This window comes from Lagopus muta, chromosome 1 (genome assembly GCF_023343835.1).
Source record: "Lagopus muta isolate bLagMut1 chromosome 1, bLagMut1 primary, whole genome shotgun sequence".
Classification (NCBI taxonomy): domain Eukaryota; kingdom Metazoa; phylum Chordata; class Aves; order Galliformes; family Phasianidae; genus Lagopus; species Lagopus muta.
This window is the reverse complement of record NC_064433.1, coordinates 125395619-125407458: the sequence shown is the minus strand read 5'-3', so window position 1 is coordinate 125407458 and position 11840 is coordinate 125395619. Positions and strand designations below refer to the sequence as shown.

At 44.4% G+C, this 11840-nt stretch overlaps 1 pseudogene; it reads right to left on the bottom strand.

The window, feature by feature from the left end:
- Positions 1–6006: 6006 nt before the first annotated feature.
- Positions 6007–7405, bottom strand: LOC125698219 (basic salivary proline-rich protein 2-like; annotated as a pseudogene).
- Between the last annotated feature and the right edge of the window lie 4435 nt (positions 7406–11840).

Here is an 11840-nt window from a genome sequence, read left to right as displayed (position 1 = left end):
AAACAGAGTCCAATAATCAAAGTGATTTCTGTGAGTGGGCTGTGTTTCACAGCAGCTACTGAACCATGTCTGTGAATTGTTTAAGAGTCCATCACTGGTCTTTCATTCACTTAAAGGGGCTAGAAAGAACCCACCTTTCCAGTTCAGGGAGAAAACTGTTCCAATGACTGTTCACACCTGTAGACAGTCAACCTGCAGACAGCTTAGGGACCAAAGAACCTGCTCAGTTTGCTTTGTTGTAGTACCTCTATGTGCTGTTGCTATCTTTTTGATTTTACTCCTATTTTCTGGCTTGCACACAATTTCCAGTTCAAAGCAGTCTAAGAAAACTAGATATCTGCCCAAAACTAACACTGTGGTACTTTAACTGCTTTAGGAAGAAAAAATGAAAAAAGAAATACTTTTCTGTTCCACAGTTCCACGTTTTTTTTTCAAGAGAGAGGTCATGGAAATCAGCTCAGTCATAAGCACACCAGAGAGTACGGCCGTAGTTTTTAGATAAAATTTTATACGCTGTCAAGATCTGGTATTTTCTTGGAATACCTCTTCAATGGGGTTCTTTAAATTCCACCTCAATGAACTTTTGTAACCCTTATACCTTGTTGAACACAGTCATATTACTGTGGCACTAAAGATTATCCAGTACCATATTGATCAAATACAGTTAGCAGCAAAGCTCAAGGCAAAATACCCAAACTTGAATTCAATCTTTTATTGAGTCCTAGATTTTGTTGGCCTATTATCATTTTTTTCTTTTCTTTTTGATTTCATTAGACTTTTTTTTTTTAATTATTATTTTTATATGTGTGTATGTGTGTGTGTTAGACTGTTAGATATGCCTTTCTGTGTTAAGGACTTATGTGAGTAAGAGACAGTAGCAGAGACTAGGGATAATAGGACAGGACTTGTGTAACCCAGGAGAAATTACAGCAATTTTACAAACTCTAGCAAGTTAACATTAGCAAATCAAGAGCATAGCTAATGTTTGTGAGATTAAATATATTGTTCAGTTAATGATCTTTCTTGCCATCAGAACAAGAATGAAAATGGCTTACAAGTTGATGACTCTTGCTAACCAGCTTTGTAGAAGAAATTTGGTGATGACAACCCTTATGTAAAAGCAGACATTATGTACATGCCTAGCACCAAAAATTCCTAATAGGGCACTACACCAGAAAGGATAATTCTCATAATTATAAGCCTGCAATATGAATCTTTCATGAGCAAACTTGAAAAATGTAAAAACTACTATTAAGAAGATTCTGGAAATAAACAGTGGCAGCTACTATGGTTAAATGTTGTTTGGTTGTTGTTTTTTTTTTTTTCTGACAGGAGGCATCTATTGATGTCTTTTTTTTCCTAAGTTTTGCTAAGACATTTAATGTAGTTGCCAATATATATTTGAACATGACAATAATTGTAATCACGCTAAAACTCAGCATTCTTTATGGTGTTCTACTTTCTCTGTTATTTTAAATATCATTAGTCTCCTACATAGAAAGATTTAACGTGACTTCAGAACTTGGGTTTGGAGAGAAGGAAATATAGGTCATCAGGATTTATGATCCTGATTCATTATTTGAATTAGTAATTAAAATTGACTTGTTAAATCAGTTAAATATCTTGAATATCTTGAACACATTTGTAAATAGACGTATTAAGTACGTACACAGTAGATGAGAGAATACAGAATAAAGTACATACAGAGAAAGACAAGAGACGAGCTATGTGGAAAAAGAACTGCGTTTAACTGCTGTCTTTTTTTTTTTTTTTTTTTTTTTTTTTTTTTGTCATCACTTCTGTATGATCAGGACTGTAAAGCATAGAAACAGATCATTGTCTAGTTTGTTGAATTGCTTCATGAAAATGTAAGGGTAAGGAAAATTATTGGCATTTTCACCAAACTCAGGCTAATAAATTCAGGGAAAAGCATGTCACTTCTGATGAAAGAGCTTGAGTACTTGAGCTCAAGATACAATTGGTGGTCAAATATTTGCAGAAATTGCTGCAAGTTTGAGATGCAAACAGATAGAATCATAGGATCTCTCACGTTGGAAAAGACCTTAAAGATCATCAAGTCTAACTGCAACCTAACTGTAACCTAACTACCTTAACAATTTTCTGCTAAATCATGTCCCTGAGCACCACATCCAAATGGTTTTTAAACACATCCAGGGATGGTGACTCAACCACCTCCCTGGAAACCCTATTCCAGTGCTTAACAACCCTTTCAGTAAAGAAGTTTTTTCTGATATCCAACCTAATCTTACCCTGGCACAACTTCAGGCCATTTCCCCTCATCCTGTCACCAGTGAGGCAGGACCAACACCACTCTCGCTGTAAGCAACTTTCCGATGTTGGAAGAGAGCAAAAAGGTCTCCCCTCAGCCTCCTTTCCCCCAGATTGAACAGCCCTAATTCCTTCAGTCTCTTCTCATAGATGTGACATTTTGTAAACTTTTTGGGAGAATACTATCTCAGCTTCATTGCACAATTTTTTTTTAATGTTTTTGTGTATTTTTAGTTTATTTGCATTTTGTGTTTTGTACTTTTGCATATAATGCTCAAATCCTGATGTATTCAAGCTTCAAGTTTCACCTATAAAATTCATGTATCTGGATCACAAGGAAATGCCTTAAAATAAATAAATAAATAAATAAATATTTGTTACATGTAAATCAGTAAGATATACTGTCTCCTAACATCAAGTATGTAGGAATCTAAGTTGCATTTTGTTTTTACATTAGTGAATATTGCCTCTCTTTCTTCAAAATGAGTTGCATACTGAAATCAGCTCCTAATAGAAAATTCAAGTTAGGTAATATCTATATGAGACTGTGTACTATGTAAAATTAATAATAGTTTTATCATATACTATATTTAAAGCAGTATCTCTGTATTATCTACTCTCCATATTCAACAATGTTTCAGTCTCATTCTATGGTACCTTTTTCAAAAATTGCTCCTGGACTTTATAGAAACCATTACCATTGTACCAAGAATGAAAATCATTATCAGTTCATCACTCCGTGTTGTCTGCTGAGGAAAGAGTTCTATTTTGTCATTGAAGAGAAGAACTGGTAAGATAAGCATAATAGGGTTCTGCAAGAGCAAGTTCCTAATTTGACGTTTCTAGTACCTGTTAATTTCAGAATGCTTAGCGCTGAAAGGGACTTCTGATGTCCAAAACTCACCTTCTTTTCATTCTCATTTGTTGCCGTGATGGAGCAGCATGTCCATCAATTAATTATCAGCTCATCAAGTTGAACGCTTAGGAAATAAGAAACATAATAGTGACCATCTGTGAAGAGAGAGATTAAATGACTTGACAGGAATTTTCCAGAGAATCATTCATTTTCTTTGACTAATAAGACCTTTTCTCTCTGCTTGGAATCACATTAGTCACTCTTTCTGAATTTAGTAGCAGGCATGAATTCTGCAGTAATCAGCTTTCCTCATCACATAACATTGATTTTTTTTTTTGTAACAGAGGAGATCCACCCTATACTGTCAGTGGAGGAAAAGGAAAAAAGTATGTAATCATACGAAGAAAGGATAGGCAATTTTGTTTCTGTCATGCCTTAATGGATTATAGTATCTTGATGTTTTTTTAACATAGTGATCATAGAATCATGAGGTTGGAAAGGTCCTAGAAGGTCATCTAGTCCAACTGTCCTCCCATTACCATTGCTACCACAAGCTACTAAACCATATCTTGTAGCTCCTCATCCAGATGCCTCTTAAACACTGCCAGGGATGGTGATTTCACCACCTCCATGGGCAGGCCATTCCAGTGCCTGACCACTCTATGAAAGAAAAGTTTTTCCTTATGTCTAACCTAAACCTCTTCTGGTGCAACTTGCTGCCATTTCCTCGGGTCCTGTTTGTTGCTTGGGAGAAGAAGCTAAACTCCTCCTCATCACAACTTCCCTTCAGGAAGTTGTAAAGTGCAATGAGGTCTCTCCTGAGCTTCCTTTTCTCCATAATATACAATCCCAGCTCCCTCAGCTGCTCCCTGTAAGACTTGTGTTACAGATTCCTCACCAGTTTTGTTGCCCTCCTCGGGACCCTGAGTACAGGGGGATGATTAATTACCTCCCTGCTCCTGCTGGCCAATCTATTTCTAGTGCAGGCTTCAAATCTCTGTTGATTGCTTCAAATCTCTACTCTTTTATCGAATATGCACTAGGAGACAACAATTCTTTTCCTAGAATTCAAATACTGAAAACAGAAATGTGATTAAATTGTTGCTTATATTTTTAGACACAGAACTTAGGAGACATGAGTCACCCTTCACGGTTTTCAGTACTCTCTCCATCTTGCTTTTGTTTAGGAACAGTAGAGAAGTTTGTTTCTTCTTAAGTGTTGTAATTACATTGTGGTGGTAGAGGGGAAAAAAAATAGAAAAATATTTTGATGTAATATTCTGACAGTACTATTTTCCTATATCCATCATGATACTTTTTCTTCATGCTGTTATTTTTTCTGTTAATGAAGAAATGCATTACTGCTTTAGTGTAGTGTTAATTGCTAACTATTTGCCCATAGGTTTTTTTCTCTTACACAGAGCAAGATAATTCAGAGGCTGATTAGATACAGACTTTTATGCTACAGAACTGATGAGACATGATATATCTAGAAAGGAATATCTAAATAATACGGTATACTCAAGTACATGCTTGTCTCCCACAGAGCCCCACTAATCTTATTTGCCAAAAGCTTTCACAATCTTGTACAAACAATGAGCACTGTCTCAGAGTTTGATCTTACCAGGCAAAAATGCAATGCTGAGAAGGAAGAGAAGAACAGTCATATGAAATGTGAGGATAGTAGAGTAGCAAATCAGGTAACAAAGTCTTGACCAACAATGGCACACATTCCATTAAAACATATTGCATTGTAAGGGGATAAATAATTCTTTTCTCTGAGCCTGTGTGATCCCAACAAGAAACTGGTCGTACTGTAATGGATGAATACAGACAAGCATGAGATAATTTAGTAAACTTTGCAGCTGGTAATAGTCACTCCTTTCTTGCTTTCTTGTAACAGAGAGCAGTTCAGGCTGAAGCATACTCCTGCACATTTTTTTATTATTACTTTTTTCTAATTGTCTCTCATTTTAATTACCATTCAGGGAGAAGGCCATTTATGCTATCAGAGATAAGGGTGAAGAATTTCAGGCTTCGTAATCATAAATGAACTTTCAGCTCTGATATTCAAAGAGTGTCACAGCAATGTGAAGGTCAGATGGGCAGCAACAGGAGATATCAGGTTCTGGGTACTCTTGAAACAGGTCCTTCTGTGTGGAGGCTATGTAACTTGCTAGTGAGTTTCAGGCTGGACTAACCAGCAAAGGCCACATTGGGAGAGACAGAGGTGAGAGACAAAGACTGAGTGAGGGGATCCAGGGCCCAGCAGATCAGGTAGATGTAGAGCCTGAGCTCATATGCATAGGTCCTGTGCATACGTGGGAATTGCGATTGGAGAAATGGAAGGTCTATGTATCTCAATGATGAGAGTGCAGCGGTGGGGTGGGACTATCTGTCTGTGTTCTTGTGACTGCAGTTAGTATTTCAGGGCTACATCAAAGGTACTTGAGCTAGTCTTTATGATTACCCATATTGTTGCCCTCTGTGTGTAGTATGACTTACATGTGTCTATCTCTTGAAGCTCATGCATAGTATCACTGCCAAAGGACTTGAAAAGAGGAGTAGCAGCAGCACCTATTGGGCTGGGATGGGTGAGATGTGTGGATTCAGTTCTGGTGAACCAGGAATGGCTAACTCTCTGGGACAGAAACTGTGCTGGATTCAGCTAGTTTTTAACAAAGGCAGACAAATGGGGTGCCAGGAAATGGGATGCTGGTTCTATCAGCTAGAAATTCCCACAGTGATGCCCACAACATAGGAAGGAATGTTGTTTAATGTTTATTTCTGGAAAATGTTTGTTGTGCTTCAAAAAGAGTGACTCTGATGCTCCTGTTTTTGCTGAGCCCACCCAGCTTCGCCTAGCGTGAGTGCTTTTGCTCTGGAGCATCCTGGCTCTGCGGCAGCTTCCTCTTGGTGGCTTGGATGCTGCCAGTGCTCTGCTGGTGCCTGCTGGTGGTGCAGGCAGGGGCTGGGCATTTGGCCGAGTCATCATCTATGCCCGGGATGTTGTCCGGGACCTCTTTGGGTGCCACTTCTGGAAGAGAAAGAAAATCGCCACAGTGTTAAGGCCAGGTTTCCCACACCAAATGAGTGCAAAAACTCGCCCGCCAGCTCTGCTGCCCCCAAACTCACCGCTGTTCATCCAAGCCAGGAGGTCACCGATGTCAGTGATGTCCTCCAGGATGTCTGAGCTGGTTGTTGCTGCTGGAAAAGCAAGAAAATGCGCAGTGAGGCAATGCCATCTTTCCCACAGCCACCCGGTGCGGCCAGCCTGCTGCCTGCTCTGCAGCCCCCAAACTCACTACCTGATTCCGGTGCTGCAGTGCTGCAGGTGAGTGGAGCCGTGGTGGGATGGGGGCACACGCTGATGGGTGCTGGCTGCCCCTGGATCTCTGTATGCACCATGGCGTCTCCAAAGGACTCCTCCTCCTGCTCTAAGATGGTGGGCAGGGTGCCGGGCACGAGGAGCACCTGCTGCTGCACCGAAGGTCCTTGGAGGACAGTTGAGGGGCCTGGGTGGCTGGGAGCCTGCAGCGGGCAGCTGCCTGCGGACTGCGGGGGCTGCCCACGCAACGTGGCCCCGGGCTGCAGCCCCATCGGCTGCTGGGGCTGCATTGTCCCTGCCACCGGGGGATGATCCCAGCAATGGGCAGGGGCATTGGGGGGAGGCATACCCGGCTTCATGCCCCCGGGTAGGAGCATGAGCAGGGGTAACTGCTACCCCCCAGGTTGGAGATGGCCCAAAACTGTGGGCAGCCCCTCAGGAGTGAGCTGAACCACAATGGGAGGCACCCCCTGAGGTGGGAGCTGACCCACGGTTGGGGGCTTCCCCCCACGTGGCCGCTTGCCCACAGCTCGGGGCTTCCTCCCACGTGGTCGCTTACCCGCAGCGGGGGGCTTCCCCCCAGGTGAGAGCTGGCCCACAGCTTGGGGCATCACCCCAGCGGGCAGCTGACCCACAACTTGAGGGACCCCCCCAGGTGGGAGCTGAACCACTGTTGTGGGCATCCCCCCAGGTGGGAGCTGACCCACAACTTGGGGCATCACCCCAGGTGGGAGCTGACCCACAACTTGGGGCATCACCCCAGGTGGCAGCTGAAGCACTTGGGAGACCCCCCCAGGTGGCAGCTGCACTCCCTGTCCTTGGACACCTGGCACCCCAGTCCAGACAGAAGCCTGAGGCACCATGTAGGTGACATTGGGGACAGGGAGGGGTTGGATCGACACTGACCCTGCTCCGCTGATGTTGGGCTGCATTGCAGCAGTGGCCAATGGACGCACACAGGATCCAGGGATAATCGCGTCGGGTGTTGGAAGCATCGTCAGCATCCGTGGAGAAATTCTCTCTGTGGAGAAATGCCCAGATGGGCGCTGGTGTGAGATCTGGGGCACTGGCATCCCCTGGAGGGCCTCAGTGCCAGGAGCAGAGGGAGCCTGCTGCCTTACCTGCCATGGTAACTCGAGAGTGGCAGTAGGGGGTTCCGTGACCGCTGGGGTCAGCCCCTCTCCCCTGTGGTCACAGTGCGCCTCTGTGTTACAGTCCTGTGGTGACACGGGCATTGCTCTGTGCCTGACCCATCTCCACCGCTTGCTGTGGCTGCTCAATGCAGCCTGACATTGTTTCAAAGGAGATTATAAAGAGGAAGGAAACAAACTTTTTGTGCGGTGATGGTGATTGGATAAAGGGGGAATGGTTCTAACATAAAAGAGGGGAGATCTGAGTTAGATGTGGGGTGGGATTCCGTCCCACTGTAACGGTGGAACAAGGCCAAGTTACTCCTGGTGTAACTGAATGCATATAAATCCATGGGGCAGGGTGATATCCATCCTGGGGCTTTGAGAGAGATGGCTGATGTGGCTGCCGAGCCGCTCTCCATCATATTTGAACAATAATGGCTGTCCAGTGAAGTCCCCGGTGACTGGAGAAAGGGAAATGTTGCTCCCATGTTTAAGAAAGGGTGAGGCTGGTGAGCCTCAGCTCTGTGCCTGGGAAGATCATGGAGCAGATCCTCCTGGAAGCTGTGTTAAGGCACATACAACAGAAAGGAGTGATTCGAGACAGCCAGCGTGGCTGCACCAAAGGCAGATCGTGCCTGACTGATCTGATCTGGCGGCCTTCTATGATGGAGTGATGGCGTTGGTGGACGGGGGGAGGGCAGTGCATGTCATTACCTGGACTTCTGCAAGGCCTTTGACATGGTCCCTTGCCACATCCTGCTCTCTAACTTGTAGAGGAGTGGATTTGAAGGGTGGGCTGTTGGATGGATTGGGATTTGTCTTGGTTGCAGCCAAGGGCTGTGGTCAATGGCTCTGTGTCAGGGTGCTGAACCCAGTGTAAGGGGTTCAGTAAGGCCAAGCGCAGGGTGCTGCAATTGTGTGGGGTAATGCCAGGTATTGATACAGACTGGGGGAAGATGTCCTTGAGAGCAGCCCTGTGCAGAAGGACTTGGGGTCCTGGTGGACGAGAAGCTGGTGATGAGGCAGCAGCGAGAGCCTGCAGCCCGCAAGGCCAGCTGTGTTCTGGGCTGCATGAAAACGGGGTGGCCAGCAGGAAGAGGGAGGTGATTGTCCCCCTCTGCTCAGTTCTTGTGAGGCCCCATCTGCAGCGCTGCGTCCAGGCCTGGGGCCCACAGCACAGGAAGGACATGGAGCTCTTGCAGTGGGTCCAGAGGAGGGCACTGAGATGAGCAGAGGGCTGGAGCAGCTCTGCTGTGAGGAAAGGTTGAGGGAACTGGGCTTGTTGAGCTTGGGAAAGAGAAGGCTGCGGGGAGACCTCACTGTGCCCTTCCAGAACTTGAAGGGAGTGCAAAATACAAGAGGGGGAACAGCTGTTTGTGAGTTTATGTTTATGACTGGGTGACCAGTCTGGTAGATGAGGGAAGGGCTGTTGATGCAGTCTGCGTAGACTTCACCAAAGCCTTTGACACGGTCCCTCACAGGCTTCTTCTGGGGAAACTGGCTGCCCGTGGTCTGAACAGATATACACTTCTTTGGGTAAGGAACTGGCTAGAGGGCCATGCCCAGCGGGTCGTGGTGAATGGAGTGAAGTCCAGCTGGCGACCCGTTTCAAGTGGTGTACCCAAGGGGTCGGTACTGGGGCCCATCTTGTTTAATATCTTTATTGATGACGTAGATGAGGGCATTGAGTGCACCCTCAGTAAGTTTGCAGATGACACCAAGCTGGGAGGTGGTGTTGATCTGGCTGAGGGTAGGGCGGTCCTTCAGGGGGATTTAGACAGGCTGGACCACTGGGCTGAGGTGAATGGGAGGAGGTTCAACAAGGCCAAGTGCTGGGTGCTGCACTTTGGGCACAACAACCCCATGCAGCGCTATAGGCTTGGGGATGAGTGGCTGGAAATGACTGTGAAGAAGAGAAGGACCTGGGGGTGTTGGCTGATGCTCGGCTGAACACGAGCTGACAGTGTGCCCAGGTGGCTGGCCTGCATTAGAAATAGTGTGGCCAGCAGGAGCAGGGAGGTGATTATCCCCCTCTACTCAGCACTGGTGAAGCTGCAGCTTGAGTATTGTGTTCAGTTTTGGGCCCCTCACTACAAGAAAGACGTTGAGGTCCTGGAACGTGTCCAGAGAAGGGCAACGAAACTGGTGAGGAGTCTGGAGCACAAGTCTTATGAGGAGCGGCTGAGGGAGCTGGGATTGTTCAGTCTGGAGAAGAGGAGGCTCAGGGGAGACCTCATTGCACTCTGCAACCTCCTGAAGGGAGGTTGTGGTGCAAAAGGGTCTGGCCTCTTCTCCCAAGCAGTGAGCAGGACACGGGGTAATGGCCACAACTTGTACCAGAGCAGGTTTAGGTTGGACATAAGGAAGAACTATTTCTCTCAGAGAGTGTTCAGGCACTGGAATGGCTTCCCAGAGAGGTGGTGGAGTCGCCGTCCCTGGCAGTGTTCAAGAGGCGTCTGGATGAGGATCTGTGTGATATGGTTTAGTGGTTGTGGTGGCAATGGTGATGAGGAGATGGTTAGACTAGATGATCTTGTAGGCCGTTTCCAACCTTGTGATTCTGTGATGGCTTTGAGGACTGTTCCTATCATCATATCAATTCTGATAGCTATTGAAAGAGGTTCAGTTTTCAGATGCAGTGAGTGCCAAAACTTCAGTGCTTGGTGGTTGTGGACAGCCTACAAGAGCACCCTGGGATGGATTAACTGTTGCTAAAGCTGTGCATTTTTTTCCCTTCAAAATTCCTAATAACTTCTCCAGTTTTGCTAAGGCTTACAACTTCAGTTAATGTACATAACAAATATAATTTAGTATTATTCAAAGTAACATTATATTATCCAAATTTACCCTTTTGTTACAACTTCCAAGATGATGGAAATACACTGAGTTTAAAAGCTGGCCAATTTTCTAAGCATATCATCTGACCCAATGAAAGATGTCACCTCACTCTATAAAACTTGCCAGAACTTCAGATTGTCCATCTGTTACAATGTTGCTATTTCTTCACATTTTGCAGTGAGTTTTCCCAAACCTTGACTCACGGCCTTGTGAAAATCCTAATATTTTTCTAAAAGATAAAGTCTTCATCAAAACATCCTCCAAATTTAGATTTTTTTTTTTTTTTAAGGCACCTAATTTACAATCTGTGGAAGATATTTTGAATTTTTAATCTGTGCTCAGCAGGTGTGCTGTTACAAACATCACTGTCTCTGGGTTACAACGCACTAGATCAAGTGTAAAACTTAGAAATGAGACACCCATGTTTCAGTTTTGCTTTCAGTAAATCTTAGAGTCTTCATACTGAAGTGTTTGCAGTAGGCTTTGAGTCATTGATTTTTCACAGAACCACACAACTGGAGGTGTGGAAGAGACCCCTGGAGTTTCAGTCCAAGCCCCTGCAAAAGCAAGCTCCCTAAAGCAGGCTTCACAGGGAAGTCCAGGCAAGCCTTAAATATGTCCAATGAAGGGGACTCCATGACCTCTCTGGGCAGCCTGTTCCAGTGCTCTGTCACCCTCAAAGAAAAAAAAAAGAAAAAAATTGTGTTTATGTTCCAGATTGTGCCCACTGCCCTGTGTTCTATTGCTGCTCACTAGTGAAAAAGGGCTACTCCCTTCAACTTGACTCCTGCATTTTAGATATTTATAAACAGTCATGGAATCCTCAAGTTATGAGGCTTTCCTGTTAACAAATATGGCAGTAATTTCTCTTCTGAAGCAGGGAAATAATTGCTGCGTTTAGACCTGGTAATTATTGCCTATGGGCTTTTTTGCACCTTTGTTAACTTTTAGAGTTTACAAGTCATGTGGCTGATTCTGTATCTTTAGGAGCATTAAAAAATAAAGCTCTTGTGCAAAGGATTCACAGTTCCTACAAACTACAGTTAGAAGACCATCACTTATCTTTATTTATGTTTAGGCAGAATTTTGCAGGTGAACAGGAGCTAGTCCTACTAAACTTTGAGCTGACTGAAAATAGTGTGGGTGTATTACTGCATAGCAGAGCCTTAGTAAACACACTCTTTTCAGAAGGATTTAACACTAAGGACTGTGGCAACTCTATGGTAAAATATGCATCTGCCTGCACTAAGCAAGCATTATGTGTTTTAAAACAAACCAAAGAAAAAGCAAACAGGGATTCAGTTATTATGGACTTCTATATATTAAAAAAAAAAAAAAAAAAATCAGTTCATATTTATCCATCTATGGATTTATTTCTATTACTACTATTTCATCT